Source organism: Ipomoea nil, unplaced genomic scaffold (genome assembly GCF_001879475.1).
Source record: "Ipomoea nil cultivar Tokyo-kokei standard unplaced genomic scaffold, Asagao_1.1 scaffold1043, whole genome shotgun sequence".
Lineage (NCBI taxonomy): Eukaryota > Viridiplantae > Streptophyta > Magnoliopsida > Solanales > Convolvulaceae > Ipomoea > Ipomoea nil.
This window is the reverse complement of record NW_017617471.1, coordinates 1,443,315-1,463,635: the sequence shown is the minus strand read 5'-3', so window position 1 is coordinate 1,463,635 and position 20,321 is coordinate 1,443,315.

The following is a 20,321-nucleotide window of genomic DNA, read 5'->3' as shown; positions in this document are numbered from 1 at the left end:
TACTCTCGTGGTCACAGATGCACGAGAGTTGTGCTCTCGGTGCACCACAACCTCTCTTGCTCCTCTGTAGGTGCGAGTTGTGCTCTCGGTGCACCACAACCTCTCTTGCTCCTCTGTAGGTGCTCTCGGATACTCTCGGTTCGGTTCCGGCCGAACCAAGTGACTATACCAGTTGGAAAATGATACCAAAGTATTCCGGACAACATTCGTGCCCGCAGGTGCCGACGCACGCGAACTCGAGCTTGAATCAAGCCTTTTCGATCTCCTCTAGTTGGATTTTGATTTGCCTCAAAAGAGCTCATGTATATAAGGGGGCAAATCTTATTTCCAAACCAATGTGGGACAAAGTCCTCTATTTTCCTTCATTTCCCAACTCAAATGGGTCTACTTTGAGAATCAATATCTCATTCACCCATTATCCGTTTTGAGCGTACAATATATCAATCTCTTCGTCTTACTACGAAGAATCCGAATCCACTTTGACCCGACCCAAATCTGAAGTGGACCCCATTGATAATTGTACCACAAAATAGCCACTTAATATGTCATTTTATGCCATTTTAAGCTAATTTTTCCAACAAACAATTCTTTTTTTTAAAAAAAATACACTAGCGCCTGAGAGCCAATATGATTAATCGGCGCCTATGCACTTGCCTAACAATTTTTTCAACCATCTAAGCACAATATAATACTTTGTAATTAAAATGGTAGTATGGTACGCTATGTAATTAATTAAATCAACTTGTTACTCTGTATAATTTACATGAACAAGTGCAAAAGCATGGACTTGTGAAAATTGTACGTGAAACTTCTTTAGTCACATCATATATTAATTAATTTAAATTGCACGTTACTATATATCCATTGGTAGATCCATCAGAGTCGAACAATTTGTCGATAGACTCATAAAATCATTTGCTAGTTAGTAGCAACATGCTTTGAATTAAATTACAATATAATTAATTAATTAAAGTTGATGAAACAAAATATATACATAGAACCTAATTAAATATATAAGGACACTTTCTTATAAAAACTATTGCATAACGCTATCTGCATTTAAAAAACATTATATCACGTTAAAAGTTGATCATAATGTCATATTATCATATTTGTATTAAAATATTGGCAAAAACTGTACTAATAATACAAGATTTATTTTTACACATTTTTACGTGAAATAATCTCACACTAGACTTATTAATTAATATTCTTATACATTTTGTACTATCCATTTCAAAATGCTTACTCAAAACTCGCTCACTCAATTACAGATAAATTAAATAGACAACTTGTTGTATAATAAGATCGACCTTGTTAAACTCCTCGATCGAAAATCGCTAATGTCAGTCAATGGTTGCATTATCTACCATAAATCTCCATTATTTCAAAAAAAAAAAAAAAAAAAAAAAAAAATTGTGTAGCATTTGGAATCTCCACCATTGAGACTAATCTAGAATAAATTTTTCAAACATAGATTTGGAAGGCCGAGTTTCGTATTCTATCATCAAAATAACGTATTGACTGTTAGTCTGCTACGTAAATATAAAGAAATAAAGTTATACGTTTTTGCTACTAGCTATACATATATCTTATGGCATAACGGTAAACATTGACCATAACAAAACACATGTCGCATCTGTAAAGTTTAATTCTTACTTAGATTTCATCGTTCCTACAAGACACATTTTGTCTGTGCCTGAGGCCGTGCCATCGAGGTACTAATCATCAATTTTTGGGCTAATTTTGGCACGACTAGTGGCATGGCCGTGCCACTATGCTCTGTTAGTATTTAAGCGTGGTTTTGCCCCTTTTCAATTCATTCTTTTCATATTTTAGGGTTAGATTAGACATAGATTTATGTTCCTTAACACTTTTGAAGCTTGTAATCTTGAATTGCAAGATTGTTCTCTCATTTTCAATAGATAAGTTCTTCTTGTTATCTCTTTCAATTCTTTTACAAGATTTATGTTTATTACTTGTGCTTTTGTATTCTTTATGCTATTTAATCATGAGTTGTTAGTTTATAGGCTTGAGCTAGGGTTGTATTGTCTATTTTGATGCTTTATTTGTGATTAATGCATAAAAGGTAGGACTCTAACCTAGAGTTCATGTGTTTATGAGGGAGTTATGTTTATATCTTGTTAGTGTTTGATGTACACATTGATTAATATGTTTTTGGAGAATTCTTGACTAAAATGAGAATTGGGTCAAGAATTTGAGCCACCCCTTGTCACACCTTATACCAAAAAAAAAAATATGTTTAATGATTACACTTGTATTAGTATATCACAATAATTGATGATTAAAAAAACAATTCACATATATTTTTGAATACAACATATTAAAACAGTAAGGGTTAATGTCCCTACTGAAGTTTAAATTTGTGACCACTCGACCACAAGGTCCTTGACATACAATTCGCTTATATGACTTACATACATGATACACATTATATGTATTTGCCATATAGTATTCTTGTTAAGATGGATATGAATGGGCTTTTTATTCACATTGTGAAAATAGTGGTCGGGTCAAGCACGATGGGCTGTCTAATTCTCAGTCCATCATAATGAATCCACTGCAAGCAAAGTAGAGCCCATTATATTTTGAGGCCCATAAACAACCCATTTTTCAGTAACGTACAAATGTCCTGTTATAGCCCAAAAGTCATTGGCCCAATCTGGAATCAACACAGAAAACGGTATATTGATCCATCTCTAACTCAAATAAAAATTAAAATATTTTTTAATAGCAAAAACGTATGCCAAACACTTTGTGCTCAGATGACACCTCTGTGACTTTTCTTGAGTGAAGGTCACAGAATCGAACCTCGTTGGTGGGCCGGGGTCTTGACTCTTTGTGCTATAATAGATTAAGAAAGTAAAGAACAGATGATACTACTTTGTGGCAATTATGCCCTGGACCCGTGTCCACAATCCAAAACGACATCGTTTTTTAAAAAAAACGCGTCATTTAGTTAAAAAAAAAAAAAAATCGCGCGCGTTTTGCCGTTAACGGCGTTAACGGCGTTATTTTTTTTTTTTTTTATTATGAATGTACAGTTATGCCGTTATGAATGTACAGTTATGCCGTTATGAATGTACAGTTATGCAATTATGAACACAGAGCTCTAACATTATGAACTTACAATTATGAACATATATAGTGATAAAATTATGACCATGGAGCTTTAAAATTGTGAATATAGAGCTTCGAAGATTATGAATGTACAGTTATATAGTTATGAATCGACAGTTATGGAGTTATGAATCTACAGTTATGAGATTATGAATCTACAGTTATGGAATTATGAATGTACAGTTATTGATCGAATTATGAACAAAGAGCTCTAACATTATGAACTTACAATTATGAACATATAGTGATAAAATTATGAACATAGAGCTCTAAAATTGTGAACATAGAGCTTCGAAAATTATGAATGTACAATTATGGAGTTATGAATGTACAGTTATGACGTTATGAATGTACAGTTATAGAGTTATGAATGTACAGTTATAAAGTTATGAACGTACAGTTATGGAGTTATGAATGTATAGTTATTAACATATAGTAATAAAATTATGAACATATACTTCTATAACAAAGTGATCTGAAATTTAAAAAAAAAAAAAAAAAAAAAAAAAAAAAGATAACAGTGCCTAACGGCACTGTTACCCGTGTCCAGCAAGCATGCTGGACACGGGTCCAAGGCATAACGATTGCTACTTTGTAAAGAGACAATAATACTCAAAAGAAAAAATAAACTCTGTTGTAATGTAGTATTAGTCATTTTATGACACACTACTACAAAGTCATTGAAAGATTATCCAAAACCTAAATAGTAAGTAACATGTCAAAGGTTTTCCAAAAAAAAAAAAAGTAACATGTCAAAGAATAGAAAAATATGTGTAATAAAACTCAAATCAATCAATCAATTGAGTGTTAAGCGGCTTGTCAATGCTTCATTTAAGCTATTGAAATCATTATCCCAATGATCATTGTAAAAATCTTATCCGTATTATCTCACGGTAATTATAATAATTATGGGTGATCAATGTTGTTTGCATGTGTATGTATATATACACACATGTAAAACAACACATTGATTTTATATTATATTCTTTTAGATTTATAGAAAAGTCCGTCGCTGTTATCCGAAGATGTACTACGGGTGAAATTTGTTTTTTAACTTTAGCAGTAAACTAGTCTATGTTAATAACCAACTCAAATTAAAAAAATTAATTTAAACTTAGAAATTTATAATTGTCAAATAAATTGCTGGATGAACTGATTATATATTATATTTCTCATCTCTTGGTACTTATATATAAAGAGAGAGGGACACATGCACGATTATCTGAAATAGAAAGGGTAAAAGAAAACTCAAAGGCCGTGTTAGGTAAATAGTTAGGTTATCAGTCAATTTTGACTTATTTAACCACTATTAATTTTTTTTTTTTTTTGAATGCCACTATTAATTATTTGATTTGATTAAATAATTAATATTAGTGTTTGCTTAATTAGTTTTTGTAATAATTTATTACTCTAAAATGCTAAAATTTAAAAAGTTGTTCAAAGTAATTTTTTTTTTCAATCAACTTTATGAGAAAGTCATTTTATATGTAATCAACTAACAACTAATTTACCAATCACTTTTTTACAATCCGTTAATGCTATCAATTAGTCAAATTCACCAATTTAATAAACTAATAGTCATTTACCAAACACCTCAAAAGTATGTAATGGGTAAATCCCAATAAATACAGTGACTGATGATGAAAGGTGCATTTATATTCATAGGATGCCACAGGTTGATTGGGTTGGCGCATTAAAAAGAAAAAAATGGGAATGTCATGATTGAGAAAACAAACACGGCCCTAACAGCATGCACTTAGGACTTGGGCCCCTTTAACGTTGTTGTATATGGTCCCTATCACTGTTTCCCAGTCTCAGCAACAAGTCCCATGGGACATGTTTGGTTTGAAGCATGAAAAAGGAGAACTTGTTATTGTCCCCAGCCACACCAACCCCTTTGTTCATGTCCTTTAGCCATTTCTATTCAACATCAATTTCCTCCCTTCACAAAATGCCTAATATGATATGTTGTTACTCATATGCATGATTCGATACCGACTTTATAAAACACTGTCGATCAAGCATTTATTACTGTTTCAAAAATTATAGTTAGTAGAAAATTTGAAATTTTGTCTCGGTTATATTTATATAACAGTTAACGCATTTCAATATGTTGGACTTAACTCTCCAAGCTGCAACCTGACAAATCTCTTACCAGCACTTGCCAACCTCAACTGTATAATATGCTTGTGACGAACCGACTTTTTCTTTAAAGTTACAAGTTATTAAAATATTTGTAATATTAAGGTTTGATACAAAAAAGGGAGATAGATGCAGGGGCAAGAGTGATTGATAGATTCATGCATTGCGTTATGTTGATAGTGAAGGGTATGCATTAGTATTACCTCTTCTTGTAAGATTTGATTTGTTCAAGGATCTAGAACTGTCTATACTTTCTGAGGCAAAAACATAAATAAATATCCTCAAAACTCAAACACGGATTCCATCAGATCAGATAGAACTGAACTGTGACATAGTACCATTATTATATGATTATAATAATCAAGTTTAATAATAATTAACTAACACATGTTGCGCCATGCATCAACCCACAAACTAATCAAGAAACTACCAATTGATCCAAGAGATATTTTTAAATTAGTGGCATACAGCTTCATATATAGTTAATATTGTTTATAGATTCTACTTTTTTGGATCATCTTATAAAAACCTAAGAGTTAATTACCAAAATAGTATTTTCAAAAAAAAAATCACTAAAATGTCCCTTGATTATAGCGAAATTATCAATTTGATCCTCGATAATTTTTTGACCAATTAAATCCCTCAACTTTAAAAATCTTAATCAATTTGGTCCTCTGTTAATTTGTTTGATAGACTTCCGTTAACTAGGGACCAAATTGGTAATTTTGTTATAGTCAAGGGACCATTTTGGTAATTAGTATATGATTCTACCTCCATTAAAAATTTTGGGAAGTTGCATGATATAACAAATGTATCATGTTTATTATCATTATATAAGGGATTAGGTGCAAAACTTCTCTCAGGTGAAACATGAAGATTAATCATAGTCATTGATCTTGTCAAAATTAACAGTCCATAGTGAAGATAAATTTTTTAAAAAAATGCGGTGGCATCATGGTAATTTTGCGTATTGTTGAAAACTTAAGGTGAGTAAATTGTAAAGTTTAAGGTGTGTAAGTTTATAGCTTACGTGCCTAAGTTTAAATCTGTAGGTGCTTAAGTTTTTTTTTTTTTTTTTTTTTTTTTTTTGTATACCAAGGGTTTCCACTGTCAGTGACTAATCCCCTCGCTGAATTGTACGCACCTCTTTTGGGTGGGACAGCTGGCCTGGAGATTTAAGGCTACTCCATTCCCAAAGTCAATGATCGAACCCTTGACCTACCTTTGGTGTAGGTGCTTAAGTTTAAAGTGTAAGATGCTTAAGTTTATAGTTTAAGGTGTGTAAATTTGTAACTTAAGATGCGTAAATTTGTAGCTTAAGGTGCGTGAATTCTACAATGGCACACAAGCTCTAATTTGATACATATGTTTGTAGTGTTTAGTGTAGAGTTCCCTTCATTCACTACTGTTTTTTTCCATTCTAAAATGTACCCTTAGTGCTCTCTTTGTTTATTGATCACACAATAATTATACTTTTTGACAAAATTGATGCTGGGATAAAATCCATAAGGTCACAATCCATTTTCTTTTTGAAAGAGATAGATAGGTAAAAAAAGAAGGCAGAATTGCACTACTAACAGAACTTGTAACATTATGTACATGCAATGTACCAACCTATCTATCAAACCTTATCATATATCGCCACTTAATCTCTTCCATTTAAAGATAATATATGGACTTTAATCTTATTAATTAGATTCTTTCCAGTAGCTACTAGGGAGATATCTTCTAGAAACCATATATTATTTAATTAATTAATTAACTCTGATCTGTCTCACTAAACAAATGTTGTCTTTGCTTGATTTAACCAAAGTCTTTCCATGCATGCATGCCATGAAAGAACATTATGTCATGTGTTTATCTTCTCTTGCTTCATTAAAATAGTCAAAATTATGAATGAGAAAGAACTAGCTCCACTTTCGATTTCACGATTATACTAATAATTTCACAATTAGTCTTTAACCATCAATTTAACTGATCGATTTTAGTTCATGTCCTTTTTCAAATGGACTGAATTTAATTTAAAATATTTGAAATTTGCCCTTTCACCAAAATTCACCCACTTTTGATGGGCAGAGAACTAGAGGGCTATGTCCAGCTCGAAAATAATATTACATCTTCCTTATTATTTATAACTCATACAATGCTCAAACAATACATCGCCACAATTTTATTTTCTTATACTTTTAATTTGTAACAATTAGTTTCACATTTTGATATCTAAATTAAGATTTTCAAGTGCCTGTCTAACATTATGATGGATCACTCATCCTGTGACAACTGTAAAATTATGATAAATCACATTGCTGCATTATGCTTATTTCTCAAAGTCACTATCCTGTGATTACCGTAAGCCAAGCAGCTTAACCACGAATTTTTAGGTTATTTGATTTCCATATCCAACTTAAAATCAAATGGTAATAAGTAGATGGACATGCATTAACCATTTAACCTCATCCCTCCATGGTAAGCCACAGTACTACGTCTCGAATCGAGTAGAGACTGAACTTGGTCAACCCGACCACGCTCAACAATCCTCCTCCCAGTATTTGTCGCAACCTTTAATCACCAAACTCAGTTGCACAACATACTTGACTTAGTCCTTAGCTTCCGCGCCCATAAATGCATACCTAAACCAAAATCGACCGGCATTTTGGGCGTTGTATGGATGAGTTATAAAGCGTCCACGTTCAATTCGCCAAAAAAATTAAATCGTAGATGGGGAATTCAAAGCCACTTTGGTGAAATTTCTAACTTTGCTTTTGTTGTGGCTTGCTAATCAAGTTACAGAGTGCCACGTTTGGCTGCTAGAAATGTATTAGCCAAAAAAAATTGAGGATATTTTATCATTTTATGGGGAAAATAAATAAAAATAAAAAGAGAGTTGGAATATTATATAGAATACTGGTCAAGGTAGACATTATTATAATGGAGAAGTTGGCAGTGGAGGAATTATTTATTATTCTTGGCCCCATAATGCACCTGTGCTATGCTACCTATTATATGTGGGAGAATTTTCAATTCCTTCGATCTACTTTTTATTTATTTATTAATATTTATGATTTGTTTATTTTTTTTTTTGAAAATTTTTATGATTTGTTTATAATTACTAAATTATTTGCATATTTCAAAAAGTTTCAAACTTAATATTTGATGGTTATAAGATAGACCAGCTAGTTATTAATCCAATTAAAAACTATGGTTAGAAGAATAAATATTATGAAATACTTGATTCTTAAGAGGTCGTTAGAAATATTAATAGTCAGATACTCGAGCGCACTTACATTGATAAACTCAAGTTAAGTCGACCTAGGCTTGCCTCATTATTGAACTGATTTGTCGTCCTCCTATCAAAACTATTGCATCATCTGACTGGTATATGTTATTGTGCGACTAGTCAACCGTTCTATATCCACCAATTAGAGTATGTCACGTCAAAGGAACTTATCATAGACCATCATAACACTGCTGGCGATAGGTTTGAGAATAAATAGCTAGATTTTATTTTTATTTTTTTTGAAAAGAATAGCAAGATTATTTCTTGTGTTTTAAGGCATCTTATACTCCATACAACTACTTGCATTGTATTAATAGAACTAGGAACATCAACCATCAAACTATTAAAGTCAATTGGCGGATCACTTTGTACTGGCTTAGCAATATAAATTTTTTATTATTTTAGTTAAAATAGAAACAATAAACTTAAAATATCACTTATATAAATCGCGGCCAAACCATGCACTCCTGCTAGCTAGGGTACGATGAAGATGAGAGGATTCCTTTAGATAAGACTCAAACACATGCATGTAATCCCATTAAGCAAGGGATATCTAATACATACGGTTGTAAAAATAGCTAATGGCATTGTAGGTGACTATTTTGAGTACAAATATCAGTGGGGTTCCATTCTCGATTTGGGTCGGGTAAAAATAGATTCAATTTATTCGAAATTAGACAAAGTGATCTGTATATTGTACGCTCATCAAAACGGATAATGGGTAAATGAGAAATTGAATCTGAAAGTAGAGCAATTTGATATGAGTTGAAAAATGAGGGTGGAAATGACTTTGAAGAAACTTTTGTCGGTTTGTCCCACTTTGAAATGTGAGGCAGTTTGAATTGTATAGTTTAGAGCATCTCTTGCGCACAAAGGGTGCAATTTTTTTTTTTTTGAAAGGACAAAGGGTGCAAATTAAACCTTAAAATTAGTCTGAAGAAACTTTATTGAATCAAGAGTTAATACCCAAAATAGTCCCTCGACTATGTCGTAATTACCAATTTGGTCCTCGACTATCATTCTTACCCAATTAAGTCCTCAACTATACAATTTTTACCCAATTTAGTCCTTTGTCAATTTGACTGTTTGTTGACTGTCAAAAGTTGAAATAAAGTTGTAATTTTACAAGTTTTCTCCTTCCTCCTCATCTAGCAGCGCCAAACCATGTAGCAATAAGCTCCGGTTGGGTTCTAAACCTGTCAGTATTGAAGTAGTGGTTATGCATCGGATAGCCCATGAATTTGATTTTTAACGATTTTTTGACGATCGAAATCTGATCGGAGTGTATTGTTGCATGGTTTGGCGTTGCTAAATGGAGAGGAAGGAGAAATCTTGTAAAATTATAATTTTATCCCGACTTTTGACAGTCAACAAACAGTCAAATTAATACAGAGGACTAAATTGGGTAAGAATTGTATAGTTGAGGACTAAATTGGATAAGAATTGTATAGTTGAGGACTTAATTGAGTAAAAGTTACATAGTTGAGGACTTAATTGGGTAAGAATGGTAGTTGAGGACCAAATTAGTAATTATGACATAGTCGAGGGACCATTTTGGGTATTAACTCTTGAATCAATATTAACACTGAACTATTATCAAACTCAATTTTTTCAAAACTTATCTTCAAGTTCAAAATCAAATATCAAACCAAAAGTTCTAGACAATTTTATTATGTAATAAGGAGAGGGAAAATGCAAATGGCATTGTTTAAAGTTTTTTATTTCGTCTTTATTACTATTACGGAGTACTATATAGTAAACTTATATTTATTATTAATACAAAAATTCAAATTCCGTCTTTATTACTATTACGGAGTACTATATACTAAACTTATATTTATTATTAATACAAAAATTTCAAAGAATTTGAATTTTATGTCGGGAAAGTGGGGATACATTTCACACTATATCCGCCAAGGACATGTTTTTGCATGCTAATGTATTTCATTATTTTATTTTATTTTAAAAAAGTAAATTTAATGAAACATCATTTCAAATAAATAAAATAATTTTGAAAAAGGGCAATTGTACAGGGAGGAAATCGTCATTCTGAGAAAATGACGAGCAGGGTGACGTGTCGCCAACGTAACACAAATCCGACGGTCCACCAGCTACGGCTCGATTGGGCGACGCGTGTCCAAAGACAGCGACGCGCGAGGATGAGATATGGAATGGGAAGAAAAGGAGAAAAAGGAAGTTACCGATCAACACGGCTCGCCTCTCATTGGCTGCTTTCTTGACTCCAGAACGCATGTGGGACCCACGTATAAAACCCCTCACACGCGGCTCTTCCATTAAAGAAAAATAAAGTTTTTTTTTTTTTAAAGAAGTTTTTCTTTAGTAATGAAATTTGAAAAATTAGATTAAAATATTTTTTTTTTTAAATTAATTTTGCTTTTACAAAATTACAAAAAGGGTTGATTGGACTGGTGGGTCCAGGGATTAGGCCGGCGAATCTTCGCATCCGTGGATGTATTAAGGGAGCTGAATGGTTGACGCGTGTACAGTGGACGTGGGGCCCGGGATTTTTAATTTTCTTTGGGACCGATGCGAAAGAAGTTAAAAACTAAATTTGAAATTTTTTAAAAAGGAGGGGGTGGGAAAGTCTATAAGAAATGCGTTGGGTGGCACGTGGACTGGACGCGTTCCCAGTGGCGGGTCCGATGGACTTCATCGTGGAGTTATACTAATGGTGTATTTGTGAAAAAAATTTGAAATACATTTATAAGTTTACAAGAAAATAAATACAACATATAAACGGTTACTCAAAATAATTGCAAATCAACATATTTTTTTCTTGATTAATTAAAACCTTATCTATATTAATTTGTATATAATTTTTTTAGATTAGATACTACGTAACATTTATAAGAATTGAACCTGTAATCTTAAAAAGGGTCTCCATCTACTGCCATCAAAACAAGTTATCGTCAGCTTTGCATTAGTCGTTATGTATATGCATGAATGAATTCTTTATCAAGACTTAACACAAGTGGTGAAATTTCAATTTTTTTTCCAAACATCTTGAGTGGTTAATATATATATATATATATATATATATATATATATATATATATATATAATGATGAAAGAAATCTAAAATCACTATTTAAATGTATGTATTGACATGAGTAAATTATGTTTCCGTATAATAGCTCTCAAAGCACAGAGAAAGGAATAAATAGTATTAAGAAAAATTGTATGCAATAGACTTGACCGAGATATTGTAAATATTTTTAGTTTATAAATATTGTGTATTGTGTATGGTGTTTTAAATATATTTTTTTAATATAAATATAATGGAACCAATGCCCGTGTGATACATGTTATAATATTTATAGCAACGTAGTAAAACATCAGTATATAATAGTATTTGTATTAAGTGAATCTGAATGATTGTCTACAAAACTATTAAAAACTCTACTTAACGTCTAAACTTTAATGACCAATTTATTTAATGATTTATGGTTTTTTTTTTAATCTACAATTATAACATCTGGTTGCATGTTGGCACCAGAAAATATTGATAATAATAATAATAATAATAATAATAATAATAATAATAATAATAATAATAATAATAATAATAATAATAATAATAATAATAATAATAATAATAATAATAATAATAATGCATTCAAAAAAATAATAATTTCTTAATAATTATTTACATTTAATAAAATAAAAATAAAAAGTCGTTTCGTTTAACAAACTGATCATTTAAAGACTTGCCACTTTTGTGCTCCAACCAAATAAACTTTTTTATTTCTTAAAAGTTATGAACCCAACCTTAGATATAGCTTGCCAGAATATAATGCCAGCTTTTATTTCTACTTTTTTTTTTTTTTTGAAACAAATTTTATTTTACTTACATATTTGACTTGTGAAATTAAAGACTAGATATATATATGACTGTGCAAGTGTGTGACATGTTTGATCAATAAGGCGTTGACAAATGACAGTAATTGAACTCGTGATTTTTTTAAGTATACCCAAAATTTTTACTGTCGGACGCGACTAATCCCCTAATTGGATTATTATAGCGATTTGTAGACACATCTTTTAGGTGAGACAGCTGACCTGGAGATTTAAGGTTGTGTTCTACTCCTTGACTACTACTTTCCGGGCAAATGTAACCAAATCTTGAAGAAACAAAAAGATTTTCCAATGTTTGTATTTGCATGTTATATGACCTGCAGTTTCAGAGTGTATGCCACCTTTTTGTTTCAAATCATCAGCAGAAGTATCAGTAACACTGATATGATGGTGACACTGCTAAATAAACACCAAATCTTGGGATGTAGTCAAGAAGTTACCCTTTGATTTCACCCCTAGAGTACCATCACATATAAAATCAATAGAGAATGTCTCATGCAACTATTGTATAAATATATTATTATTACAATTTTTAAAAAAATATTATTATTTAATTTATTTTATTTTCCCCCTCATGCAGAAAATTGGGCATGTGATTTTTACAGTCAAATCAAGTTTACTATTTTGAAAGGCACTTACTTGGATCCCACAAAACCACAGTTGATGGCTAGGTCACATGATATATGTACTATGTATATATATGCATTGCCCAAAGTGGTCCACTGGTCCATGACAACTTCCCCATGTCCTCTTGGCCAAATGGAGGGCTAGCTCATATGATGAAAAAAGTATTTCAATTATTAGGCTACCAAGCCAATAATCCAAACATTTTTACTCACAAATATTAATTTCTATAGCTATTATACCCATTTCAGCGCGTGTAACAATATACATATAAAAGCGTTCCTAAAAGACTTTAAGTTTGTGTTCACGTGAGTTTGGATGGGTATAAGAGCGTAGTAGTGCAGCAAAATATCAGTCGAGAAAGTAATGGTGGTGGGAGTCCACGTTTAGACATTGAGGTGATGAGTAATGTAGTTTCATTATTAATGGCTTTTTGGTGGGGTTGATGATTTATTCTATGAGGGGGAGGGGGCAACCCCCACTAATAAGTGTAGTTAAGTGTTGCGTATTTAGATGGGTTTCTAGCAAAGCAGAAGAATCACACAACAGAGAAAAGGAACCAAATTCTTGTTGTGGCTAATAAAGACATGGACCCCTTTGTGAAAACAAAATCATCTCTCTTTGTAAAGCCAACTTCCATTTTTCCTTAAAACACAAATTACAAGAGATAAAAGTATAATTTTTTTGTTTATACGACATATATATGGTATCTTATTATTGTGTGACTATCTTGGATTTGACTGATTTGTGTTCGTAGAGTTTGATTCTTAATTATCTCGAAGAAAGTCTAAACTAAAACTTTTTAACATGAAACACGCATTCAATAGTCAACCTTCATTCTTACACAAATATGTAGATGAATCGTGAATGGAAGAAGCTATTGGATTTAGGCATGGATGTTGGTTGTTACGTAAGCATACGAAAATAAAATATATGGAGCAATTTAATTGTAAGAAAAGAGTGTATTAATTAATAGGATATCCTACTATACGTACAAGTAATTATTGTACCAAACTTTTTTTTTATTATTTTATAAATTTGATAGAATATAATATTATCTAATTAATGAATTGTAGTATTGTCAATTTACAAATAAATAAATAGTAGAGTTGTGGCAACCTATATATACATTTAATGAAATATTTAATACAAATAGAAATTTTCAAATAAATAATAATTTCGTTTGATTTATATGCCGACACCTACGGGTCAGAATAATTTGGATTTGTATCACTTTTTAATGTAAACAAATAATTATAACGACAAAATCGGTTTCATATATTATTTTGTTGCTTCGATATTTTTAGCTGCAAGTAGTTACAATATATCACTATAATTATTTTTATTATTATTATGGATCTGAGGGAGGAGGAAACCACAAAACAAACTAACTATTTGCTATTGATAGAACAAATCCATTCGATCTATATGATATGAATATGAAAGATGATTATGAACTAATAAGTGAAGATGAGAAGAGAAAAATTATAAGAACTTAAGAATTGGTTCAAAAGGAGCCTTTGTTATTGATAAAAGGAGCAGAGTAGTCCAGAAGAATGAGGAATTGTGTAATTGATTGCAAGTGCCGAAGAGTAAAGACCCTTATATAGGCAGAGACCCGAGACCCGAACCTTCAAGAATCAGATATTTCCGACTCAACTGAACATGAACCATAGAGGCTAGACCGGTGCTTACTGCGCACAGGAAGTCCCTCTCACTTTGAGAGGTTGCTCCCACATTGCCGCTGGTAAGACTCAATCCCTGATCATTCTTCCAAAGTTTCACCTCTACGACCAATTGAGCTACCCATGCGGGCATGTTATTGTTTTCTTATATGTATGCAACACGTACAATAAAATTAGATAGGGAATACAATTATTGCATTCATATATTTATTTATTAAGTTAGATTAGATGGATATCAAAATCGTGTACTAAATCAATTGATTTTATTTTATTTTTGTGTTTTTAAAAAAGGATGACGTATGCTATGATTTAAAATAAAAAAACAATTGAGCATCGTAGATTTATAGGCTAATAATATAACTATAAGATCATAATGACTCTTGTATAGATGTATTATAAATGAAAAAAAAAAAAAAAGAAGCTCAACCTTAATACTTTTCAATTAAAATTAAACTTTTTAAATTTGATATAAATTAAAATCGAACTAATTTTATAGTGGTGTGAATATCGAATGTTATATGTAAAAATGATTAGCTTATGATATAGTATGTGCAGTATTTGAGAGAAAAGACTAAGTTTCTAACATTAGCAGCGACAGTGCAGGAATTATGGCCACAATTTGACAAATTTTTTGTGCACCCTAACACTTAACTTTATTTGTTACTGTGATTTACACCCTACTAAATACTTTGTTGGACTGATAAAGTATTTGAGATTTACGATTCAACATTTTTAGAAAAATAAGATTAAAATGAAAAAAAAAAAAAAGTGTGGGAATTCGTGTAGGTAATAATCAAAGAAATGAAGAGATGAATAGGATGGGAGCTTTTAGTGACAAGCTTCGTCGACGAATTCAAGGATGGTTTACCAACTAAACGGGTAACGACACGTAACTGGGACCCATCACTTCCATTCCTTATCTACATCATATCATGCATCTTTCCATTTTTTAAGTGCTTCCAACTTGGGTATTCACTCTTTGTTCTCTAATTATTTCTTGTAATTCATGCCTCTCAAATACAATTTAACTAATAATTTAATTCAAAATAAGTTCATAAATTTTTTATTAATCGTGTTACAGAGTACATGATAAGAATTTGGAGACAAGTAATTAAATTAGTTGAGGCATCTCGATTAATTTACCTCATCTACTCATCTGATCTTCCAAAATAAGTGGTGATGGATCCTTAAATTTACTTCTAAAAAGGGTTAAATATACTGTTAACTGATTTTTTTTTTGCTCAAACTAAGAAAGTCAATAAACAGTTTGTGTACTAGGAGTCAAATTTGTAACTTTATAATTATCAAGTCAATAGTCTAATCGATCAATTTGGGTGGAATCGCCCTTAATGTATAATATTAATTTAGTTGTGCATGCAGAGGGTGGCCGGGAAGAAGAAGCAACTAACCAATAATTCTTAATTTGAAGGGCAGAGAATATTCTATAAGAGAGGCATAAAGATTTGGGGCGCCTTGGACATGATGTGAACCATATATATACATACACATATAATGTGATCACATCTTTGAAAATAACCTAATCCATACCACTAAAGAGACATCCTGTACGGACATGTACAAGGATGTCAGACGTCTTTTGTTATTTATATCTGTTCTGGTGATGATATATATAATATATACTGCCTTAGTCTTCTCACATGTCATTGCTACATACTCGCAACTCCATCCTCTTTGGTCTATTTGTAATAAATAGATTGCTACATGCTATTATATAATATTTAATAATGATAATAATAATTATTATTATTATAATGGAAAATTAGTCATTTTTGCTGATGATGAAATTTTTACTAGTTAATGAAAAATACTTAAATGGATATTTAATTAATTTTACTTCAATGTCACACACAACATTCTCACTACTATGTTGTATGCATGCACTTCTTGCCCTACTTATAAAATGTAACAAATTAAGGTTTGCATATGTAGTACAGCTAGCTATACTGTACTACTATAATATGAATTTGTTTCCCCGTCCATCAATTATATATATTAACCTTCTTAGCTTGAGCCAGCTGTTAGCTATGAATAATTTAGTACAATTTATCTCCTTATGCTTCGTTATCGGTTAGGGCTACACAACAATCTTTACTTAAAGCGTACTTTGAAGTTTTAAATAGTAATTGCGAACTTTAATTTCTAGTAAATCAAAGGACAACTAGCTAATTACTATAATATGATATTAAAGTATTTAGAGGAAATTAAATACTCCAGTACATTGTTTTCTTCTAATAATAAAAAATGGTATCCATAAAGTAGATGTACCAAATTTGCACTAACATTATATTATATTTGATATGACAGCTCCATGGATAGGTATGCATGTCATCTATGCCAAGTAACCCTAAGATTTCTCTATATAGCTTAGTACGAACAAAAAATATGAGTATGGTTGAAAGATGGAAAACATCACTATGTTAAAGCCTAAAGGAGTGCCTTAAACAAACATCTTTACAATGTAAAGTTATATGGTACTATGTGATCCAAATTAAAGTTTCAACTTTTATTTTAGGTGCTAACATACATCACTATATTATAGTTTAAGAAAGTCTAGTCTCGGGACAACCTACCTACCTCAGTCAAATTGATAAGGCAATTGACTTAATAACTATCTACAAGGTTTTCAAGTTTGATTTTTCGTGGTAGTTGTCATTAGTCTTATCGATTTGAGCTGCTCAGCTATGAGCTATCTGGGCTGGTTTACCTTATTGTAGTTAACCTTTACCGACTAAGGTCAAAATGTGGGTTCACCCAGAGTGCACATTCAAGTAGTAGTTGGTGGAATCCCCGTAAATGAAAGAAATTCCACTCTCTATAAATCAAAGAAGGCTCTTTTTAATACAAACTACAAGAAAATATTTACAGATTCTACTTATTTACCTACAGATTTTTAATAGATATAAAGTGAATAGATTTTTTTTTTTTTTGTTGGGCAGAGGTTTGAAAGATCGAATCTAACATTCTACCATCAAAATGTGGTAATAGCTGCTATACATATATAAGGGAATAAAGTTATACCTTGACTACTATATAAACGCTTGATAGCTACTATAAATTTTAACGTAATCATAAGCACTTGATGTTGTCATTTTGTTAAAGAATTAATATTATATATGTGCGCTTCAGTGATTGTACCCTTCATGTTTTGATGAGGTTTCTACTTAGCTTGCCTACCAAAACTAAACAAATGTAAAATCCTCATAATGTACTTCCAACTTTATAAAAGAAAAAAAATAATATTTGGCAATAGATACACCTTTTGCATTGCACCCAATAACGTAACAACTTGATTCAGACTAGTTGTTGTATAAGGTGTGATGTGCACATCATTCTTCTTTTGCAGCTCTCCCATGAAATTTGGATTAAGATTGATGTTTGAAGGGTTTGCTATTGTTTACATATAAAATAGTTTTATTTCTCATTTTATTTGTACTAGGTATTTGAGGTATTTACTCCCAATTCAGTCGTTGACTAGTTAGTTTCATTGTAAGACTAGTTGTTCATTACAAGGACTTATGTGCAAGTTTCTATAGTAAGATAGTGTTTGGCTTCATGTCTCATTCATCTATCTGGTAGATGAGTAGAGATCAACGATTGAGGGTTGTTGAAAAATAAGAAGAAGAAAGACGAGTCATTTTTATAAATATTGTAAATTTAAAATTTTGTAACATTTATAAAATTGACCCAAAATTTTATTTTTACTAAAATCTTCTACCATTAATGAATCTAGATGGACGAGTGAGATTCGTTTACACTTTTTATAGGAGAACCCCATTCTTATTTGATCATTCATATATATAATCGCCATGTTTGGTAATGGCTGTTACCTGCTAGCTGATTGAGTTAATTAGAGAGTATAACTAGTTGATAACATTAGCTGATTGTAGTAAGATTTTGGTAAATTAACTGTTAGATGATAGCTATTTAGTATAATTTCTTTTCTCAAAAAGTTAATTGAAAAAGTTACTTTGAGCGACTTTTTTAATTTTAGTATTTTGAAGTTACACAAAGCTAATTAACCAAACACTTATATTTAACCAAATCAAACAATTAATAGTGATCAAATAAGATAAAATTGACTGATAAGTTAATTATTTTACCAAATAGTAGGGTCAATATGTTCTATAGCTCCAACTTTTTGCTAAGTTATAGCAGATTTAAAAAATATATATATTTTTAAAGAATCTCGTAAAAATAGTACGTACTAATAAAATATAGTAACCTGGCGATTGTAGTGCTTTAAGGGATAATCTTAGGCAGTATAAAGGATTTATCTTAGAAAATTAAATGCCGCCAATGATATTGATATCATCAGAGAACGACACTCAATTAAATTATTAAATATAATAAACAAATAAATAAATAAAATTTCTCTTTTAAAATTTCCAACAAATTATTTGGCCATTAAATTGCATATATACAAATCTAGAGGCAATTTTTAATGGCATGTTAAATACTACTATTTTTTTGTATTCCAAAGACATCAAAAGGATGTGAAAGCGAACAACCTAATTGTTTAATGCATATATGCATTGCGATATCACCGATATGCTTCCAAGAATATACTTAATTTCTACAATTAATTAACTAAGCGATAATTATCTTATTCACCAATGTATCAAAAATAGTGAACAGTTGCTCGTCGCTTCTTTATTGTTTATTTATTTATTGTTATCAATAATAAATTTATATATATATCTTAACATTTATATTTATAGAATTTTAGTTGAACTAACCAAAAAAAAAAAAAAAAGTTTTCTTTACAAAAAAGAAATTGAGATGATATTATGACTTTTTTTTGGGGGGGTCATTAAGTGTTTTGGTGGTTGGCCCTGTGTTCCTTAGCACGTTAATCTCTTTATCTTCAAACTCTTCCATCCAACACCACAAAAAATACAAAAAAGTGGAATACCAAAAAGAAAAATTATGAAAATAAAATTAAAGAAAAAAGACAAAAGAGATATCAATAATTATCAATGAGGGTCCCTCTCAGTGCTACTCCTTGGACTATCAACTTTAATTTTTACCCTCTCCCCCTAGCTAGCTATACCTTTTAAAAAAAAAATCAAAATCATCTAATTATATTCTTTTCTTCATTTTTAAACTTTTTTTTCAAATATTTGGATCTTCTGACAAACTTTAATGATGGATTCAAAGGTTTCATTTTAGCATACTGAATTTGGTATCTTTATTACAGTAAAATTAAGCTCAATTTTATATAAGTAGCGTCTGCATATTTGACTTTTATTCAGAAAATATTTGACTCAAAACTCTTTAATATGGTACACTTTTTATAAGAATCGAAAGTTCGACTTTACGGTTGCATAACACACAAAACACACACATCTACATATTTATTTCTCTCTCTGGAAAGTTGGTTTGTAAGTTCATCTTTCAACTAGGAGGTTCCTCTTGTTGGCTGCACCAAATGATTTGAAAAGGAGAGTCAAATCATCAATAGCATAAATTTTTTTTTTTTTTTTAAAAAAAAAAAAAGAAAAGGAAGAAGAAAAGAAGAAAAAAGTTGGCTTCTTTGATCAGTTTCAGTTTGCAGC